The following is a 20,875-nucleotide window of genomic DNA, read 5'->3' as shown; positions in this document are numbered from 1 at the left end:
CACACTGGGTGGGGAAAAATTTGTGTTTTCCCCTACCTCAAAGTGAACTACCAATTTCTGTGGGTATTCCTTATCAGCTGCCCTCATAAAGACTATCACCACCTCAAACTGCCAAGTTTTTTGTTTTTTTTTTTTTTTCTGTTTTATAGGTTAGCGCTTTCCAGTGTGTGCCTATGTCTTGGAACTTAACAGACACTGCACATCACACACAAATACACATGTACACACACATTAGTTTTGTCTGCTGAAGTGACACCCCGGTGGCAGTCTGAGTTACATCCATAGAGTAGCTGCTAAATTAAACATGTTGCTGAACTACTGAATAGCAGAGTTTCCTGCAGGAAACAGACCTACTGAACTTGGCTTAAGCCAGTGTTTTCCAAACTTATGTGCCCACAGGCCCTCCCCTCTTCCGCATGAAAATTTCAGTAAAATATTGGGAGAATGGGAAACAGTTTTGGAGACACCGCCAAAGCTATTCCTTGAAGTTGCTACCTGAATCACTTCTCAGCAAACCCTCAGCCTTCCTGTCTTCTCCTGTTTCTCGGATGCTCCTCCCTTCTGATCATCTGGATCTAACAGTCAGTACTGGTGTTCCCAGCCCCCTGCCCAGCAGGGCTGGCATCAGCTGGTCTGCCTGGTCCACCTGTGCTCCACGGTCAGCAGACAGTCAACCAGGGACACTGATTTCTCAGCGACCTTTGCAATTCTGTCGTCTTCAAGGAGCTCCAACTTCTGAAGCCCCGAGCCCTCCATATCACAGGGTGCTACCATCTCAGATGAGGGAGAAAAAGCCAAGATGTTTTGAAAGGTCAGTATTACCTTTTAAAATCAGGGACATCAGAATACACGACATAATATAAAATTTTCTGATTAAATGACATCACTGCCTTGATTCTCTGAGAAATGACTGAGACTGCTGATGGGCTTGAGCACGGCTTGATTTGAAAGTCGACCTCCTGGCACGCCTTTAGCTAGAGGCCATGTATGACAATGAGGAAGGGGAGGTGAAGGTGGAGGATCAATAGAGAGGATGAGTGAAGGAGATGAACAGTGTTCATCTAAAAGCTGCCTCCCCGGGAGAAGATGTGCACTCGCACAGGTCCTGGATGATCAGAGCATAGTCCTTAAAACACCGAAGCCCATCAGCACACCTTGCATTGAATATAAGTAACAGTACCACACATCATCAGACAGCGAACGTTACCCATTCACCAAGGGCGTCAGTTCTCTGCTTATCCTCTGTAGCTATAACGTTCTGCTTCCCCAAGGAAAGCAGAAGAAATTCACTCTTGCTCGGGCACCACCTACATTCCTGCAGGTACCAACTTTTGAGTTCAGAAAAAGGAAAGCTCCTCCCTTCCTGCAGGGAACAAGCACACAGTAGGGAAGCGTGAACACTCTCCTGTCCTGCTCTGTCCCATCTCATCCCATTTTACTCTCATCAGTCCAGTACCTCGTGGAAGGCAGGCACCAGGAACTCTACAAACAACAGGGACTTATCTATTAGCTCTTTCCACAAACTGCCTTTAGTCCCCACATGGTCCTGCAAGGCAGGGACCATCACTAAGGCACCAGGGAGGGGCTGGGGCTTCCAGGAAGCCCTGGAGTCGGTCCTCTTGGCAGTGACCGGGGGCCCAGGTGAATCTGAGACCATATACAATTAACACAGAAACTCACTACTCCAAATACACACTCTGCCTGCAGGATGGGGCTTTGGGAGCTGTGCTTTCTCCACTATGAAGCTGGAGAGCTTAAAAGTTACTGCGGCTGCACACAAGCACACACTGAGATGTGTGCACACACACTCACCACGCATGGGAGTTACAGAGCGTTTACCGACAGAATTCCCCACACAATTAACACACACACACCACGGTATGTGAAATAGATAACTAATAAGGACATCCTGCGTAGTACAAGGAACTCTACCCAATACTCTGCAATAATCTATATGGGAAAGGAGCCTAAAAGGAATGGATACATGTACATGTATAACTGAATCACTTTGCTGTGCACCCGAAGCATAACATCGTAAAGCAACTATACTCCAGTATAGAATTTTGAAGTAGATAAGCAACAAGCATATATTGTGTGGCACACGGAATTACAGCCATTATTTTGTAACAAGGTTTAAAGGAGTATAAATTGTAAAAACACTGGATCACTAAGCTGTACACCGGAAACTAATATAATTCTGTATATCAATTGTATTTCATTTAAAAATCATAAAATAAAGAATACATATATTTACTAAAATAAAGAATCCCCCACATCATTAAAATGACGACAAACAAGTGGTCTGGAAAGTAAGACCTCCCCCCACCCCCCCGCCCCAGTGCTGCCTTCTCCAGGGCCACCAGTCCCCACACCCACGGGCAGTAAGCATGCACAGCGGGCACCATGTCGCAGAGGCTCTCACTCTCCCTGGCCACTGACCCCAGTGCCCCACACGCCCATGGTGTCCCCGTGTCTGATGAACATGACATCAGCCGCACCCCCATTCTCCCTGGGCACTTGAGGGGCTGTGTTACAGGTGCAGAGTCGATGTGTTCTGGTCACAGTCCTGGCTGGTCCTGAAGCTCCACCATGGGAGCAGGAGTGATGTCTCAACTGACTCCCAGACTCTTCATTTCTTTTGTAAATTCCACCCCAAATTTCAGGCTGTTGCTTCATAAAAGGGTGCAGACAGAAGCAGATTTAGTGAACCTTGCTAAGTTTCCTAAATTTCACAGGATGCATTCTTGTCGCCAAGAACAAATTGAGCTCACTTGGTAGGAATTTTTATTCCCTGAGTTGTTATGAACATTTCTGTATAAAATGCTAGGAATGCCTCAGATTCTGAACCCTATTCAGATGGCACATTGATGACCATTCCGAGAAAAAAAGGTGAAAGGCCCAGAAACCACACTCTTCAGGTCCCTTTATTTGTGCAAATTATCAAGAATATAATTCTACGCTTCCCACACTGCTGGCACCTTTGGAAGAGATGAAGATGTACTTGGGATTTTCAAACTGGGAGAGAAGAAGTCTGTCCCCTCTCAAGTCAAAGAAAGATGGATGATTTTAGTGTAAATACATTCAGATTTTTATTTAGAAGAATTTAGAAATGTGCTGTCATATGACTTTTACACATATTCTTCAAATCATATTAAGCGTGTTGGTCACGATCAGATCATTAGTCTCAGTAACTCGTGTAAGTATGGTTTGCAGTGACTTCTCCCATGCCTGCAGATCTCACATTTCAGGGATGGGCATTCTAGTCCTGTCATGGCCCTAGTGAGAGGGTCCCTGCATGGGCCAGTGGGCAAAGAAGAGGACCAGGGACCGTCAGAGCCGAAATTCCAAGACCACATTCCTGCAGGAGAGCTAGTTACGTCCTGCAAAAGTACCAGATCTAGACTCTCTTGAGATTCCCCCACACCAGATGTTTTTGGGGTGGACCTTTGTGCTCAGACCACCCTCTATGTGAGGGAGTGCCTCGTCCTACCAGGGGAGAGAATTCTGACACTCCTGACTGTTATGCTGAGAAAGGGGTGTCCTTCCAGACTGATGGAAGAGGAAGCTATAGGTCTGACCCTGCACACGGAGCCCATGAGCGCTGGCTCACATCTCAGCTGAGTGATCCCTAAGAGGCTCCTCCTGCAGCACCCCCTTCCCACTCCAGATCCTTCCTCAGACCCCAGGGCCCCAGTGTCCACTCAGCCCTGTGTCCTGGGTGGACACAGGAAGCAATGACGTGCCAGCACCTGCTGATGGCAGGATTCTCCGGGGCTCCAGCCCGCCTGCCTGCCCTTCTGTCCCTTCATGCTGCAGACAAGCAGGTGGAATCCAAACTCCAGGTCTTCCTCCACACCCCGCTCTCCTCCTCCCGTCCCACGTGCCTGTGGTCCTCTCTCTGACCTCCTGGCCACACCCCCACCCCCGGCCGTTGATGGCCAATTCTCTCGACTTGTTTCTTTCTGACCTTTTCCAATCACATCACGTCCAGCACATGCGTGAAGCTGCCATGCTGTCTGGCGGGGCTGCCTCTACCTGCTTCACCTCCTGCCAGGGCTTCCTACCCCCACCCGGCACTGGCTCCCCTCTCAAACCATCTGACCCCTGGGCCTGAGACCCTCATCCTCAAGGCTGACTTTGTCAGGGCACCTGCTTCTAAGGTCTCCGCTATTCTGTTCTGTTCTAATGAGGGCTTCCCAGGTGGAGCTAGTGGTAAACAAGCCACCTGCCAATGCAGGAGACATAAGAGACACAGGTTCAGTCCCTGGGTTGGGAAGATGCCCCAGAGGAAGTGCTGGCAACCCACTCCAGTATTCTGATCTGGAGTATCCCATGGACAGCGGAGCCTGTGGGCTACAGTCCATAGGCTGGCAAAGAGTCAGACATGACTAAGTGATGTAGCATGCACTGTTATAATAAGACAAAACCCCAGGTCCTGTCAAATCCTGATCAGCAATGACAATGACTCTCCAGCTGGTAATACCACTCAGACAACCAAAAGCAAGAGGAAGCAAACCGCCATCCTCACCTCTTTGGAAATGCCTTGCAGCTCGTGTGAAGCTGTCCTTGTTCCAGCAGATCTGCGTCCTGTGCAGATGTCAAGGACTCTTCCCTCAAGCCTCATCCCCCAACCTGCTCAGCTAGCAAAGACTCCCCACCCACTGCAAGGCCCCTCTGCTTTCCCATCCTTGTGACACCCACTTGGAACCTACCCTCTCTCTCAGCTACACAGCCCTTGCCAACTCCACTCCAGAGCCCTTAGGATGCACGCCTAGTTGTGGAACCTGGTGTGTCCGGAGCTCAATCCTGTGCTCAGATAAAGGGCTGCAGGCCGTGGCTCCCTTCTCTGCATTTCCTCTCCTGCTGCACAAGACCTGGAACGTGATGGGCTCACCACAGGGGCCTTGAATCAAACTCCTCACTATTCCTTTTGGACACAACCATCCGACTTGAACATTTTCAGAAACCACATACATTCCAGGAGAAGCTGGAAGACAGAAGGCACCGTGCTGCTTACGTCTGAGTGTGACTCCCAAGCAGCGGGGTGTGTTTAGATGAAGTAAGTCATGGGCAAAGTGCTGGACTTGACTTCCGTTTAGAGAACTGAGCACACAGGCCCAGGATTTCTGCTGGAATGAGTCCTTTGGCTGCTCCTACCTGCGTTCCGGGACGTCACATCCCAGATGTCCCTGAATCTGCAGCCTCGCTGACTTCTAGGAAGGATGGGGAGGCGTCAGAGAGCCGGGTGCAAGGGCTGCAGGGCCGGCCCCTTGGCTTTGCCTCCCCCGGGGCTGTGGACTCAGTGAGGTGCCAGCCGCCCTGAGCCCCAAGTGCCTCATCCACCGAATGGGAACCACCGCGTCCGTCTGTCAGACTCATGTGCAGATTCATGGCAACGCTCCTCAGGCCTCTCTCTCAGCCAGCCCTCCCCTCAGTGGGAAGGCACAGGCAGATAACCACGGCTAACACACCAGCTATCTTCTCATCAGCAAAGGCTTCAGGCCGAAGGGATCAGCCACAGCCGACTGGCACCCACCAAGTTTTTCATAAGCAGGAAAAACAACAGGGCGGGGCTTTGTACGACCATGTGGTTCGGAGGACAGCTGCCCTCGGTGCTTGGAAACCCAAGTCTACACAGACTTCCCTTCCATCCCCAAACCCCGGCAGATCTTCACCTCCACTTGGGATTGGGGTGACCTTTTAAGGCCATCACTTGCCCTGACAGGGTTTCCAGTTGACGCCAGGTCATGGAACAACAGTGGCTGTTTGAAGTGAAAAGTGACAAAAATGGCCAAAGTGAACTCTGCCCTCCTTCCCACAACAGCTAACCCATGACCTGAGGATCTGCTGGGGATAAACCAGCTCCTGGTCTTCTCTCCGTGTAGCACAGCTGGTGACCAGCCCTATTTCTGTTCATACTTTATTAGTACAATTGAATTGTTCACAGTGAACTCAATAGCGTGGAAAAGCTCTGATTGACAAACCTATCGTGTAGAAAGGGAAACCAGGATAAGCAAAGATTCTTCTTCTAAAGAGTACATCTGAGCAAAGTGGTTCAAAAATGAGGATTCTGTTCATGGGAGTGTGTCTGCAGCCGTTGCTCTGGTGTCCTTAACTCACGCTCTGAGACAGAGTTCGCCACCGCTCGGGGTGAACAGGTTAAAGGATAGATTTAGGGATATTTCCAGAAAGTTAAGTCCTAGTTGTTGTTGTTGTTAATGGAAATTACCTTTTTATTGGTAAGAATGTGCATGTGTAGTTGCTCAGTCACGTCTGACTCTTTGAGACCCCATGGACTGCCTCCACAGACTGTAGCCCGCCAGGCTCCTCTGTCCATGGAATTGTCCAGGCAAGAATACTGGACCAGGTTGCCATTTCCTTCTCCAGGGGAAATTCCCCATCTAGGGATCGAACCCGGGTCTCCTGAGTCTCCTGCATCGCAGGCAGATTCTTTACCACTGAGCCACCTGGGAAGCCCCATTGGTAAAACTAGTATTTGCCTATTCAAAGACTGCAAGTACACATAAATACCAAGATGAAATTTCTAAAATTCACCTCCAACTCCTGGAATCTAAAGAAAACCATGAAAAAAAGAAAATAGGAACATGATAATAATAAACAGAGTGAGAGAGTTTAGCTCAAGCTTTAAAAAGACAGAAGGAAATGGACATTTTTCAGGCAATAAATAAGGACTGAAGAAATGGCCACCCACTCCAGTACTCTTCCCTGGAAAATCCCATGGATGGAGGAGCTTGGTAGGCTGCAGCCCATGGGGTGGCAAAAAGTCACACATGACTGAGCGACTTCACTTTCACTTTTCACTTTCATGCATTGGAGAAGGAAATGACAACCCACTCCAGTGTTCTTGCCTGGAGAATCCCAGCGACGGGGTAGCCTGGTGGGCTGCCATCTATGGGGTCGCACAGAGTCGGACATGACTGAAGTGATTTAGCAGCTTAGCAGCAGAAGAAAATTCACACAACTGGGGAAGCCCTGAGAAGCCCTAAAAGTCTCAGCATGGACTAGTCGGGGGAGGCTGAGATAGCATGAGGGCCTGGGTATACAGAGACTTTCACATTCATTTTGTCTCTCCATCCCAAATCTTGTTCCAGTGAGGGGAATTTACACTGGATCAGACAGGCCGAAACAGTCAGAGATGGACACTCTGCTCAGGCTGCACGCGGGGCTGTGGGTGGTGCTGACGGGCGGGCCGGCACAGGTGCAGGGAGCCAGCTTGCAGCATCGGGGCCCCGTGAAGACAGGGGGCAAGCAAGCCATGGGTGCGGGGTCCCTGAGCACCCAGGTGGGGGTGGGGGGCGGGCACAGGCAGCTTGCTGCCGCCCGGGGGTCCGCACAAGTGCTTTAGCCGACGTGACTCTAAGCGTGTTTCAGATGCGGTTCTCCCAGGGCTTGTTCCTACTGAAACAGCAGGCGGAATGCACTGCCGGGGGAATGGAGCGCTGACAGCTGGGAGAGTCCTGACTGTCAGCTGTGCCTGGCCTCCGAAGCTTGGTCGCTGTGTGCACTTCTCGCACATGGAGGAGGCACGGGACAGGCTGCTCCGTCACAGAGGGGGCATAGGGGCTTAGAGGGGGCTCCTGTGGGACTCTGCAGATGCTCCGGGCCATTCCCTCCGGCTCCCCAGCTGGCACCGTGTCAAGCCCCGCAGATCCCAGGAGCCAGGGCCCCGCCTCAGGGAGGCCAGAGATAAAGTAATCTCCTCCAGGACACATGAGGGCGGGTCCCTGGCTGTCCCTCCCTTCAAGAAGCTCGGAGGGGTCCCTGCCGGAATTCCAAGCACGAGGTGACTCAGCAGGGGAGGCGGGGGTCTGGAAGGAGGGTTCTGCCTGCTGTCCCGCTGTCCTGAGCCCGCGGGCACAGCAGCGTGCTGTCCGTCTCAAGGGTGCGGGTCTGTAAGCAGAGGCTGCTTGGGGTGGGTTCTGGGGCTGAGACCTTGGGCGACACTCCTACCCGGAGGCCCAGGGAGGAGACAAGCCTTCACCCTACTTTTCCCACTTCTTCCTGTTCTCCACCCAAAAGCACTGGCATCGGAGGCCAGGATGGGGGAGGACCCGGCAGAAAGTAGGAGGCAACCTGGGTCTGGGGACGGGCAGGGCTGAGGTTGGAGGCCGGGATACACATGCAGGGGCATGGGTGCTCCTGGTCAGTGTGCCAGGGCTTACACGTGTGTGCATGCACGTGTCAATGGCAAAGCCCACTCTTCCTGCACACATATTTACAAAGTCAGCTTAGAAAAATAGTCTCAGAGGCAGAGGGCCCGTTTGCAACAGTGACTCTTACAGTTAAGGGCAGAGTCCCCGGGGCCCTGAGCACAGATGGGTCCCACTCCTCTCACCCCACCCCCCAGCCCCACGAGTAGATGATGGTGATCAGAGAGTCTCCACCACCCAGAAGTCACGGTGAGGTTCCTGCTCCCTCTGTTTCTCAGCTGGGAACTATCCTGGAGGGGTTCCTGAGTGAGGAACCCTATCATCTTGACAGTCAACTCACACACAGGGGAGACACAGGCTGGAGACACGACTCCTGCAAGCTCTTCAGTGTCCAAGGTGGACTTACTGCGAACCGTGGTGAAAGAAGCCCGAATACTCTGCAGTCTACAGTTCTTTTGCTGCTGCTGCTGCTAAGGCGCTTCAGTCGTGTCTGACTCTGTGCAATCCCATAGACGGCAGCCCACCAGACTTCCCCGTCCCTGGGATTCTCCAGGCAAGAACACTGGAGTGGGTTGCCATTTCCTTCTCCAATGCATGAAAGTGAAAAGTGAGAGTGAAGTCGCTCAGTCGTGCCCGACTCTTAGCGACCCCATGGACTGCAGCCTACCAGGCTCCTCTGTCCATGGATTTTCCAGACAAGAGTACTGGAGTGGGGTGCCATTGCCTTCTCCGACAGTTCTCTTCAGATCAGATCAGATCAGTTGCTCAGTCGTGTCCGACTCTTTGCGACCCCATGAATCACAGCACACCACAAGGAACTCTAAAACTTTCCCCTTTTCCCCTCTCCCCTCTCTCATCACTCTCCCACTTTCAGCTCCATGCCCAACAGACAAAAGGCCAGTAACCCAGCCCTGGCAATGAAGCTCCGGGCTGTGACCCTTCGCTCTGGTCCATGAAGGTGCTGGAGGAAGCTCCGCCTCAGGGCCTCCAGGGCCTGAGAGGGTCACCGGGCCCCAGGCTGGGTACCGTCAGATGGGACACCAGAGTACAAGGCCAGGCCAGGGGTCCAGACCCTCGGGGTGGGGGGGGGGGTGGTGAGGGCCTGGCAGCCACAGGGCATGGGCGCCCCCGCCCTGCCAAGGGACCACCAGTTACTCACAGCCCAGCTTCCTGGCAGCTGAGCCCACATCTCACATCTCGCGGGAAGAACCTGAAGCATCACATTTTTCCTAGTAGGTTTCAGCTGTTTCTTAGGACTAGGATCTCTCAAAAAGTCCTGTCCTTCCCTCAGGCAACGTTTCTCTGAAATAAGGAAGGTTTCTCCTTCCCCCTTTGTCCGCCCCTCCTAGCTTTATGATTCAACGCCGTTTACTGAGAACCGTGTGAAAAGGACCAGTTCAGGTCACACGTTCCTCCCGTGTAAAATCCAAAGGGGGCCCGGCCACCGCCCAGAGTCCCCTCTGCTCTGTGCTTGTCACTAGGGGCAGCGACCACGTGAAATACTTTCTGGGCACCCATTTCTTTCCTTTCTGAAGCAGTCCTGTGAGGAAATCACATGAGGAAACTGCCCCCTCCGTTTCCCAGCTGGGAACTATCCTGGAGCCCTACAAACCCACTTTACAAACCGAGAAATGAGCCTCAGATAGTCCCCCTGCCCTGCCCAGGGCCACCAGCGGTGATACGGACGGGGCGGAGACAGAGCCTGCCTCTTCCCACCCCACGCCTGCTTTCGGCAGCTCACCTGGCTCAGCTCATGCACGCACCATGGCGAAAGGGACTGAACCGTGGTGCCGGAGATCGGGGGTCACTGGGCAGGGCCACTGCACGCCATCCTCCCTGAGGCCCCAGGGCTGCACCAGCCTCTGCAGACCCTCCGGGGCCAGCAGGGAAGGAGGCTATGGAGGGAGTCCTCGGAGGAGATGTGGTTTCTAGCACTCCAAGATGGTTTACGCTCAGGCCGTGCAGAGTGTGCGTGCAGAGCCCTGAGTGGGGAATAGGGTCTCTGAGGGCAGGAGGGTTCAGTCTAAGAGGGCCAAGAGGAGGGAGCCCCCCACCTCAGGTGGCCCAGCACCGGGGAGTCCTCCTGCTTGGAGCTGGGCGAGTGACACGGGGCCTGGCCACCTCGGAGGATCATGTTCAAAACACGAAGCAGAAGGAAGGCATTCCCAGAGGACATGCAGGGCGGGGGTCCTCCGGACAGTGGGGGATGGGGAGATGAGGTTATGGAGGCTTCTGGAAGCTGAGATGAGGCTCCCAGGCCAGAGGGGGCCATCGAGGTCCCTGCTCAGGAGGCCACGTCGTGGGGGGGGCCTGGGTAGGTGTGAGAATGAGGGGCTGCAGCCGCGGGCTGAGCAGACGGGATGCTGAGGAGACAAAAAGCCTACAGACAGACAGACAGACAGGGAAGCTGGGATTCAGCGGTGGCCCGGGGCGAGGAGGGGGTGACTCAGGAAGGCGTTTCTGAGGTGCCTCAGGCTCCCGAGACAAAAACGGTGGCCAACGGCTTCCACGGCCTCGGCTAATCGGAAACACGGGGCTTTAGGGGAAAAGCATCCCAACATCGCCAGGACTTCTGCATTCTGCCAGCTCCCCTCTCCCGCCTCATCCCAAAGCCGCCGGGACGCAGGCCCCACCAAGCACGATTGTGACACTGCAGCTCGTGTGTCATATTGTAACTGCATTTCCACATCCTCCTGGCTGTGTTGTACAAGCCCGAGAAGAGGAACAAGGGCGAATAATGAAATATAGGAATGCAGGAAAAGAGGAAGCCGGGGACAGCAGCCCAACCGAAAAGCAGAGAGTTATGGAGAAGTGACAGAAAGGGAAGCAGAGCAGGAATTGCATGGGGGGGTGGCGGGATGGAGCCTGCGCGCACACACACACATGCCGACACACCCCAAACACACACAGACACACACTCACACACACATACCAACATACCCCGTACACAGACACATATATATACACTCACAGACACACATGCCGACATACCCCATACACACACAGACACACGTATATATACACACACACACACGCTGACATATCCCATACACACACAGACACACACACACACATGCCAATATACCCCATACATACACAGACACACATACACACACATACGCTGACACACCCCATACACACACAGACACACACTCACACACACACAGACACACATACTGACATACCCCATAAACACAAAGACACACATACACACACACACACACACACCAACATACCCCATACACACACAGACACACATGCCGACATACCCCATACACACAGACACACATATACACACTCACACACACCCACACACTGACATACCTCCCCACACACAGACACACACTCACACACACACGCTGACATACCCCGTACACACACAGACAGACAGACGCACACACACATGCCCACATACCCCATACACACAGATACACATATACACACTCACACACAAACATGCCTACATACCCCATAGATACACAGACACACATACACATACTCACACTCACATATATAGACACACACACACGCCCCCTACACACAGACACACACACACACACACAAAGAGCCAGATACACTCACATACACACTCATGCCCCCTACACATACACAAACAGACTCACATTGACATAGACACAGACATCTCCATACACACACACACACACACACGTATATACACTCACACACACATACGAAAACACACTCACATACACCATACACACACACACACAGAGCTACAAAGACACCCAACCCACAGACATACATACACACACACACTTACACACAGCGATACACTCACATACACACAGGTGCGCACACTAACACACACAGACATATGCACACACCCCAGACACACACACTCACACACTTCACTGCATTTCAGTCAAGCTTGCAGGCAGGGCCGTCTCCTAGCTCTGAGCCCTGGTGGGACGGAGCCATCTGTCCTGCACCCAGTGTTTAGGGGGTGGTCCAGGGTACCTGCACGTCTGCCCTAGATTGTTCTAGATTCAGAAACCCCCACTAATTAGCGGGGGACAATCTTTTTTTCTCTTGTATTTAAAAAGCAGGAGTACAACATGGTCACACTGCCTTGCATCATCACACACATAATTTTGGAGTTGAGACCAAAACAGTGGACCAAAGGAATAGAAAGCATGTGTAGGCAGCTCCCCTCTGGGACCCCCAAATAGCATTTAAGAGATGAGAACAGGCTGAGAGAGAAAAGCATGAAATCTAGGGAAAACTGAGAAAGAAACGGAATGAACCCGTTTGCGGCATCTTCTGTGCGTGGAGATAAGCAGCGGATGAGCCCTGCACCAGGCATTCCCACCGGAGGAGCCTGGAGGCTGCTTATCTAGGGTTTCCAACGTGTGCGGCTCCAGGGTGGAGGTGGGGAGCCCTGTCCGCCAGTCTCTGAGGTCTCTGAATTCAGATGGAAAGTTCCCTTCCAGGCACAGGTTTTAAAATGAACGTACTGTCTTTCATCTTCCTTATTTTCCAGGAACTATGATTGTTCTTCCAGAAAACTACTGGTTATCTCCTGAGACTACATTTGAGGAGCATCTTCCCAGTTATTCTTCACAATCCTGCAAGCTGTAACCACGAATCTAAAACAAGACAGTCCATGTCCCAAGGACATGGTGGCCAATTAACCTGCAGGCATCACCTCACTCCTGTGCATGCCCCCTGGGGTGCCGGACCCCCAGACTCCACCTCCAGGCCTCCTGGGTGAACATTCTAGATGACTCTGTGCATCACCCATCATTCCTACCCCCACATGATGCTTTCATCCTGACACTGGCCAAGTGTTCACCTCAAACCAAGACTCAGTGTTGGGCAAACTTGCTCAATCAGCTCTCACCGAACACCCGCTGAGCCAACTCTCTGCGTCACCCAGGATGCCACAGCCACCAGGGACCACAGCCTATCATCAAGGGCACTGTTGACTTTTAAGTCCCTTCCAAGTCAAGGACAACGAGCAGAAAGGCTAGAGGGCCACTTAAGGCTCAGGACTCCTGGAGTCTGAGTCCTTTTTCAACCCTGCGTTTTGATGCTTTGGTTTCTGATCTCGGTAATGGGAGGCTCCCTGCTCCCCGCCGCCCCCCGCAGGGCAGCCCTGGCTGGCGCCTCACACACCCCTCCTGCACCCAGCCCGGCACCCAGAGCACCCTGGAGGCACGGTGGTTACCTGTGTGCATGTCCTCTCTTATTTGCCCAGCGCCTTCCTCTGTGCCCCCTCCCCAGGCTCATCTTTTAAGTGAAATGAAATGCCTGCTCACAGCACTCACGCTGGGCAGCCCCAGAGGGAACCTGGGCTGGGAGGGCCACTGAGCTCCTCCAGATGAGGGGCTCTAGCCCAGAAGCAGCTCATCTGCACACAGTCGCCATGGGGATGTGAGTTCTGCGTTACAGATAAGCACGGGCAGAACCCACCAGCTCCCAGAGGGGAGGGAATTTCCCCTTCCCTGGATCCTCTTTTCATTCAGAGTTTTCATACAATTCCGCATCCTGGTTCTGGGACAGGCTGGGTCCCTGGGATGAATGGGTCTCCCTCCTTGTAACAGAGGCCCAGGGAGAAACAGGGAAAAGGGTTTTTGACCCTTTTCAACAGATGAAGAAACTTAGAGACTCACTAAAGGCTACAGTCCATGGGGTCGCAAAGGGTCGGACACGACTGAATAACGGAGCACACACATGTGACGGATCATGGAGCCAGAGCTGCAGCCCCCGAACCCGGGCAGTCAGGTTTCTGCAGCCTCTGTGGGCCAGAGGAGACTCGGTGTCCCCACCAGAGGAATGGCTTCGAGGGTCAGTCGCGGCATCTGGTGACATCAGAGAGCCCGAGCGCTGTGGCCTGAGCAGGGAGGGGGCAGGGTGCTTTTCTCCCTCACAGGCAAGCCTTGCAGGAATCCAGCCTTAAGTTCACAGGCCAAGGACAAAGCAAAGAGTAACAGACGTCTGTGCAGCGGGTGGGTGACTGACATCAGCCCCGCCCCCCCGGGGAGGGGCCGTGGTGGTCAAGGGTCTGCAGACAAGGACAGCACGTTATGGACAGAGGTGTGATCAGCAGAGGTGAGGGGGCAGAAAGGCAAGTTCTTCTGCCGAGTGCCTTGGAAGTCTGGGAAGAGTGAAACCGCAACTTCCATGGGATGCGGGAAAGTGGGGAGCCCAGGCTCGTCCCACGGGGCAACATTCCTGCCGGCCCCTCCTATCTCCCCCCTGGACCCCCGCTCTCCAGCTCGACTCCCGTGAGGAGATTCTGCCATCGAGGCAAGAAAAGGGGAATCAGCAGCTTCCCCGATGGCTCAGCAGATAAGCAATCCACCTGTAATGCCGGGGACATGGGGGATGTGGGTTCAAGCCCTGGGTTGGGAAGAGCCCCTGGAGAAGGAAATGGCGACCCGCTCCAGTATACTTGCCAGGAAAATTCCATGGACAGAGGAGCCTGGAGGGCTACAGTCCAAAGGGTTGCAAAGGATCTGACACGACTGAGTGACTAAGCACAACAGCAAGACAAACCTTGCTGAGGAGCAAAAGTTTATTTTCAGACAACTAAGTATTCAAAAAGTCTAAATACATAAGATGGAAAAATAGACACTACTTGGAATTCACAGAAAGTTTTACTCCCTGTAATGACAGAACACTCATATTTAGGTTGCCAATTATTCCCACGTATGTCATGGTTGAGAGCCAAGTAAAATAACATTTCTAATGAAAAAACTAAGAAGACACATTTGTCCTTGAGATAAAGAACTGTTATGAGCCATTCATTTCGATTGGAGGCTTCTGGTTTAAGTGACTGAAAGAAGTGCAACAAAAGCTGGAAGGATGGAAATATAGATTAAAGAGATTGATTGGGCTTCCCTAGTGATCCAGTGGTTAGGAATCTGTGCTTCTGTTGCAGCAGGGAGCAGGCTCAATCCCTGGTCGGGGAACTAAGATGCCTCACAGCACAGCCAAAAGAAAGGAGAGACAGAATGAGAAGCATAAAAATATAAGCTTGGGGAACTCAAGAGCATCACTGTCACTAGCTGACCTCACACCAGTGACATTACCCTCACTCAGAGGCAAAGCTGTTGTCCACAATGACCCACGGCAGCAGGTCAGGAATGAGAAAGCAAAGCAAGACTGGCCTCTGAGACAACCGATGAAAGGGAAGTGAGAAACCTCTGAACTAAAATCCACCTGTCTGCTCGTGGGTGAGCCCCTCCACATCTGCCGGGGGCATCTGCCCTTCACTGTCGTGAAAACGATTAAATGGTTCTTTCTTATCTTCAGCAGATTCAAAGCTGCAAATTAGAAAGTTGAGGAAGAGACTGAAAATACTATGCAAACAGATAAAAGAATTCACAGCCGGGGTCATTTAAGGAGAGGTGAATGATAAGCTCCATACACACAGTGACTGTTTCTGAAGCCATGTTCAAGACCCAGGGGTCAGACATGTACAAGTGAGTTTTCTGGCCACCAGACGCAAGAAAAATACACATCTGTGGTCTGCACGGTACATCGCAGGCGTGGGAAACGTCTCCTGAGGGCCTGAATAAATGAATGACGAACGCCCCGACAATACAAACCTCCCTGCTGGCAGGCCTTGCCAGGTGTGCACAAGCAATCCTCTGTCCATCGTACTGGGTCTAAGCATTTACAACAGTGAGCTGGACTGAAAATTAGAAGGCTAAAGCATTTTCAAGGTATTCTTCAAAGGATCTTTGGGTGGGGGGTGGTTCAGCAGTTCCAGAAAGATTCCTTAGTCAGAAGGGTTAAAACACACTGAAAGTAAAATGGAGTAGGCGTGAGTCGTTTGGAACATGCTGAAGAAATGTTCCCTCCCCAAATGTTGTGTGACTGCGGTGCTGGCTGAGGTGGCCTGTGGCTGTGAACTGTTGGCTGTGAGGGTCAGACCCACATCACAGGCACTCAGGGACCAGTTCACTGAATGATTAATGCCCGGTGGGGACGGTGAATTGGCCTCATGCCTCTATTTCTGTGCAAAAGTCTTGTGTATCTGACTGCAACTTCATACAAAGTGCAAACACCTGAGGTAAACGCATTTGGTGTCAGCTGCTTCCAGGGTCTTGCTGCCAGGAAAGCAGGTATGGAGGAAATACAGAACATTCTGAGATTAAAAACAGGAAATGGGTGAATTCGGTGCCCCTTCTGGGAAATGATGAAATGTGTTTCAACCTTAAGGTGTAATCATGCAAAACATGGTTTATCAAGGTTAAGGCATATGATATCTCATCATGATTAATGACTTTTTAAACTTAAAACAACTATACAATGGTTAAGTCCTCCCCTTCCCAGATCATAAAATCACAAGGTACTGGATGCTTGGGTATTTTCTTATTACTAGATAATAAAAAAAGGGAAAGTATCTAATGGACAACTGTGACACAATGAGTGTTTCAATGATCTCAAATCAGAACATATAAAGTTTATAACCACTGGGTTTGCTCAGAGGTGTAATCCACAAATTGAACTAAACAACTAGAGCCACTGTGTGAAAACTCCAGACGCTCCTGCTAAAAGACCCAGCTCAGTGCTCCAAAGCAGCTCCTCCCCAGTGAGTGGGTGAGCCAGCAGCCATGTCCTCCGTGTGCTGATGGGGCCGCCCACTGTGACCCTACTGGCACTTGGCATAAGGGACAGAGTGGCCCCGACGGCTCGGCTGGCCCCAAGATCTCTTTTCACAGCCTGGCACACGGAGCAGTTGTACAAATCACACTGCCAGTCTCCACCTGTGAGTAACCAATGCAAACGAGAGGAAATGAAAGAAGAGAAAATGACGGGAAACCGAACAGCATAAGTGTTTTTACACTTCAGTGACACACTTCCAATGGCCCAGGTCAGGGCGGTTCTCTGTGTGTGGTGTGCACCCATGGCAGAGTCTGCTAGGGACACAAGCACTCAGAATCATCCTCCCGTTCATTCGTCTGCCTCCACATCCTGGGCGGGTCTCTCCCCACCTGCAGAATCACCTGCGCGCTGTCTCGAGGTCGCAGGATGGACCACAGCCTGGGTTAAGATGGGTTCAGAGACTTTACCTGGCTGACCTGCTCAGCTCACTCAATTTCCAAATGGGCCCCGAGAGTCGACTGGCATCCACATCGGGAAAACCCATGGAGGTGGCAACAGGGAAAGGAAGAGGTCTGTGCTGCCTTCCTGAGAAACACAGCGTGGCCACGACCACTGGGACCCCCAAAGGGGCTTCCATGCCCCAGAATTTCCCACCGTGCCCTCTGGAGCCAAGGGCAGCAGTGACAGGCGCTTGGTGTGGGGGGATGGAGGAGGAGGGAGGAGCTGCCTTAAAGCCATGCCATTGCCACGGCGACGGTGAGTCACACCCAGGCCCGCCCATCCGCAGGGCCCACCCAGGGCCACCCCCCTCCTCATTGCCACTGCACCCGGTAAGCTCTGCTCTGACACCTCAGTCCGAGTTGGGGGTCATTTCTCATGAAATGACCTTGGGGGTTTCTCACATGGGTTCTCATCCCTAACTTTGGTATTCTCAAACCGACAGCTTTCTGGATGAATCTGTAAGAGAGATAAGATAAGTTGTCTGGTTTCCAAAGCCTTGACTCAAACTGAATGGTGGTGGGGAGACGGGGGTGGGGGGGGGTCCCAAACTGCCCATAACTCCTTTCCCACAGCTTCGAGAACATGACATAACACAGAAGAATGAATGCCTTGAATTGATAGGGTTTTAATTAGGGTGATCCAGGCTATGAGATCTCTTGGTGAAAGGCAATGGAACAAAAGATCCAAATTTGCAATCATTTGGGGACCAAGCTAAGCCAGTGACCCCACACCCACCCCAGCGGGTATCACCACAACTGTGTCTGCCCAGGGAATACATTTCCGTGCGCCTCCTCTGAGGTCAGATGAAGATCCCCTCGGCCCACGCAGACACCACAGCTGCAGTGCTGCCTCCTCAGCCCACGGGTCTGCCCCCCACCTGATCCCCTCTCCCATCAAGCTCTTAAAACTCTACCCATTCTTGAAGGGACAGAGTATATGTCATGTCCTGCACTCCTCTCTTCACAGTTGGCCCCCCTCCTGGCCTGCTGCAGGGTTTTCTGGCTCTGGCAGCATTGCATGTGTTCCACACCCTCCTGCAGCCCGTGTGCCGTCCTCATCTTCTTCCCTCTGGGCTCTGTGAACGCTGCACAATGACGCGGGTCGGAGCACAGCCATCAGGACCACTTTCTCCCACCAGCTCAATCCCACTGAGAATCTAAGACAGTACTGTTTAATGTCACGCAGCTAACGCTTGTGTTCTGAATGGTGACAAATATCATAAACATGCAGGCTTAAAAATGTAAAATAAAAAAAAAGGTGAAAGTCAAAAGAATGAAAAGATTTAAAATCAACAAACTTGGGTTCACATGGGTTGTCTGATTTGAGGATCAGTTAATTAACCTCATTAACTGTATAACCAACTACCTACCCAAGGTGAAGACTGCAAGTACCAATCACCCTTCTAAGCAGTGTTAGGGTCTGGGCAGGTGCTGGGAACACTCTCATCTGTAAAACTGCATGATGCCCACCTGCCCACCTGTCTCCACGATGCACACTCCATCTCCCTCCAATGACGGTGCGTCATCCAAGAGCAGGGTCTTGCAGGGCATGATTCCGGGGTGTTTTATGGAGTGGGTGGGTGTGATGTGCAAGATAACAGTCCACTTACTGAAATTCTTTTGCACCATCTCAAGAAGTGCTTTCTTTATGTTTCCCTTGGTGTGTCTTCGGAGGAACTGCCTGCTTTGGTCACACCAGGCGCGGGTCTCTCTGAACCAACATGGGGCCGGCTCCTTGAGCAGGAGGCCGGGTCCTCTCCAGCTGGTCTCATCGCCACCCACGGTTTCAGAGACACCTCGTTCTAGTTCTGACCTTGATGCCATAGTAGTGAGGAAGCAGCCCCTCACAGAGGTGTTTGACCTCAAAAATGTGCCAAAAATATCTGTTTCTCGTGTACATACCCCACTCCTTTTTTTTTTTTTTTTTTTTTTAGGCGAGAACATTTGCTAACAGTCAGTTTGTAAGACATCTCCTGAAATCACTCATCAGCCACCCTGCCTCTTCTTTTTCTGTTTCCTGTTGGAATCACATGCTCTTTCCGTGGACTCTGAAAAGTCAGGGCTGTCATTCCCAGGGGCAGCACCACAAGACTTCAAAGAATGAAATTTTGGGACTTCCTTGGTGGTCCAGAGATTAGGGATCCACCTTGCAATGTGGGGGACACACGTTTGATCCCTGGTTGGGGAGCTAAGATCCTACATGCTGCGGGGTAACTAAGCCCCCACACCACGACTAGAGAGAAGCCCACGTTCCACAATGAAAGGTCCTGCATGACGCAATGAACATCCTGTGTGCTGCAACCAGGACTCAGGGCAGCCAAACACGCAAATAAAATACAATACTAAAAGAAGAATTAAAATTTCCTGGCAGACTCAGCAAATGAGTGTCTCTTCCTATTTGACAATTTGCAAGGTATAGTCAATTGACGGGCATCAACAGGTGTGTCCCTCTGAAGGGAATTCTCCCGGAAGTGCCTCTGGGACCTCACAGGGAAATCTTGGCATTTTCTTCATTCTTAAATGAAGGAATGGGTCGAATTTATCCTTTGAGAACAGTAAAGCATCCCACCCTCCCTCCAGACTCCCCCCGTCTCTCTGACGTCTTAGCATGTGAGCCTTCCTGACTCCGATCCCAGCAGCAACGCCGCGAGGACTGCACAAAGCGTCACTAAGAGGACAAGGGTTGCAAAGCAGCGCTTTCTACCCGACTTCCCTTTCGCTTCAAACTTCCTGAGGAATCCTTCTGTCTCCATGGTGTGCCGCCCGCACGTGGGTGACTCACAGAATCACGGGGCAGGACACCGGACCTTTCAACTGAGCCGTGGAAAATTCTGGATCGAAGGAACAGACCAATCTGTTGTAAGATAACGTTTCCATTTACAAAAGTAAAACTTAGACCCAGTGAACACTCTGACAGACCCAGCTGTTTGCAAGTCTAGCTTTACGTAGAATCAAGTAGGATGGAGCGAGTGTGCCCGTGGGAACAATAGCATATTTTTCTGCTTCTGCTTTGATGCACAGCGTGCCCTTTGCCCCTCTTAAGAAATTTGCAAATTCTGGCTTAAAAGCAACACTTTCACCTTAGGCCTGGTTTGCTGACAAACGATCATGAACTGCACGCTTTTGTACCAGTCTGTCCTAACAGCAAAGCCAGGGGTGCTAAGGGAATCAGGGATCAGACACAGTGGAGTCCTTAGCAGCACATGTATGCTAATTTCATCTTTAAAAAAAAAAAGCACTAGATTATCTGAAATTTTTTTTTTTAAAGGCTACGTTTTCAGCAGACATCTCACAAAGTTGCTGTGGAACCAACGTGCCAAGGGAAACACCCTCTTCTTTACCACTGTACTTGCAGGAGGCACCCACAGTGCTTCCAGAAGGACACTGACAGGTTGCAGGGAAACACTGCACCCCGCAGCACGTGAGACTCCAAACACCAAAGGTGTAGATGCAACAGGAGGGAGACAGTCTTCAGAACTGTTCTGAGAAACCGATGCTGAGTTCTTAGTTGGCCCTCAACCTGGGCCTCTGCTGACCCTACAGTGCATCCAGGGGGAGTCTATGCCAAAGCAAGGAAGACCTTAATCACATTGGCTCCCTGAACTTAAGAACTAGAACACTAAAGTC

The 20,875-nt window shown here is 51.7% G+C and overlaps 1 protein-coding gene across 12 annotated transcripts in view; it reads right to left on the bottom strand.

Annotated features, from left to right (window-relative positions):
- IKZF1 (IKAROS family zinc finger 1) overlaps positions 1 to 20,875 on the bottom strand; it is a 96,939-nt gene that overhangs the window by 34,954 nt on the left and 41,110 nt on the right. The window contains exon 1 of one of the 12 annotated variants that reach the window (XM_027540245.1): positions 5,158 to 5,477. The exons of the other annotated variants lie outside the window; for them this stretch is intronic. The gene's annotated coding sequence lies outside the window, so the exon portion shown is untranslated. Of the gene's footprint in view, positions 1 to 5,157; positions 5,478 to 20,875 lie in introns of those variants that run through there. 12 annotated transcript variants of the gene reach the window in all.

The sequence above is a fragment of the Bos indicus x Bos taurus genome, chromosome 4, assembly GCF_003369695.1.
Source record: "Bos indicus x Bos taurus breed Angus x Brahman F1 hybrid chromosome 4, Bos_hybrid_MaternalHap_v2.0, whole genome shotgun sequence".
Lineage (NCBI taxonomy): Eukaryota > Metazoa > Chordata > Mammalia > Artiodactyla > Bovidae > Bos > Bos indicus x Bos taurus.
This window is presented reverse-complemented; position numbering and strand designations above follow the sequence as displayed.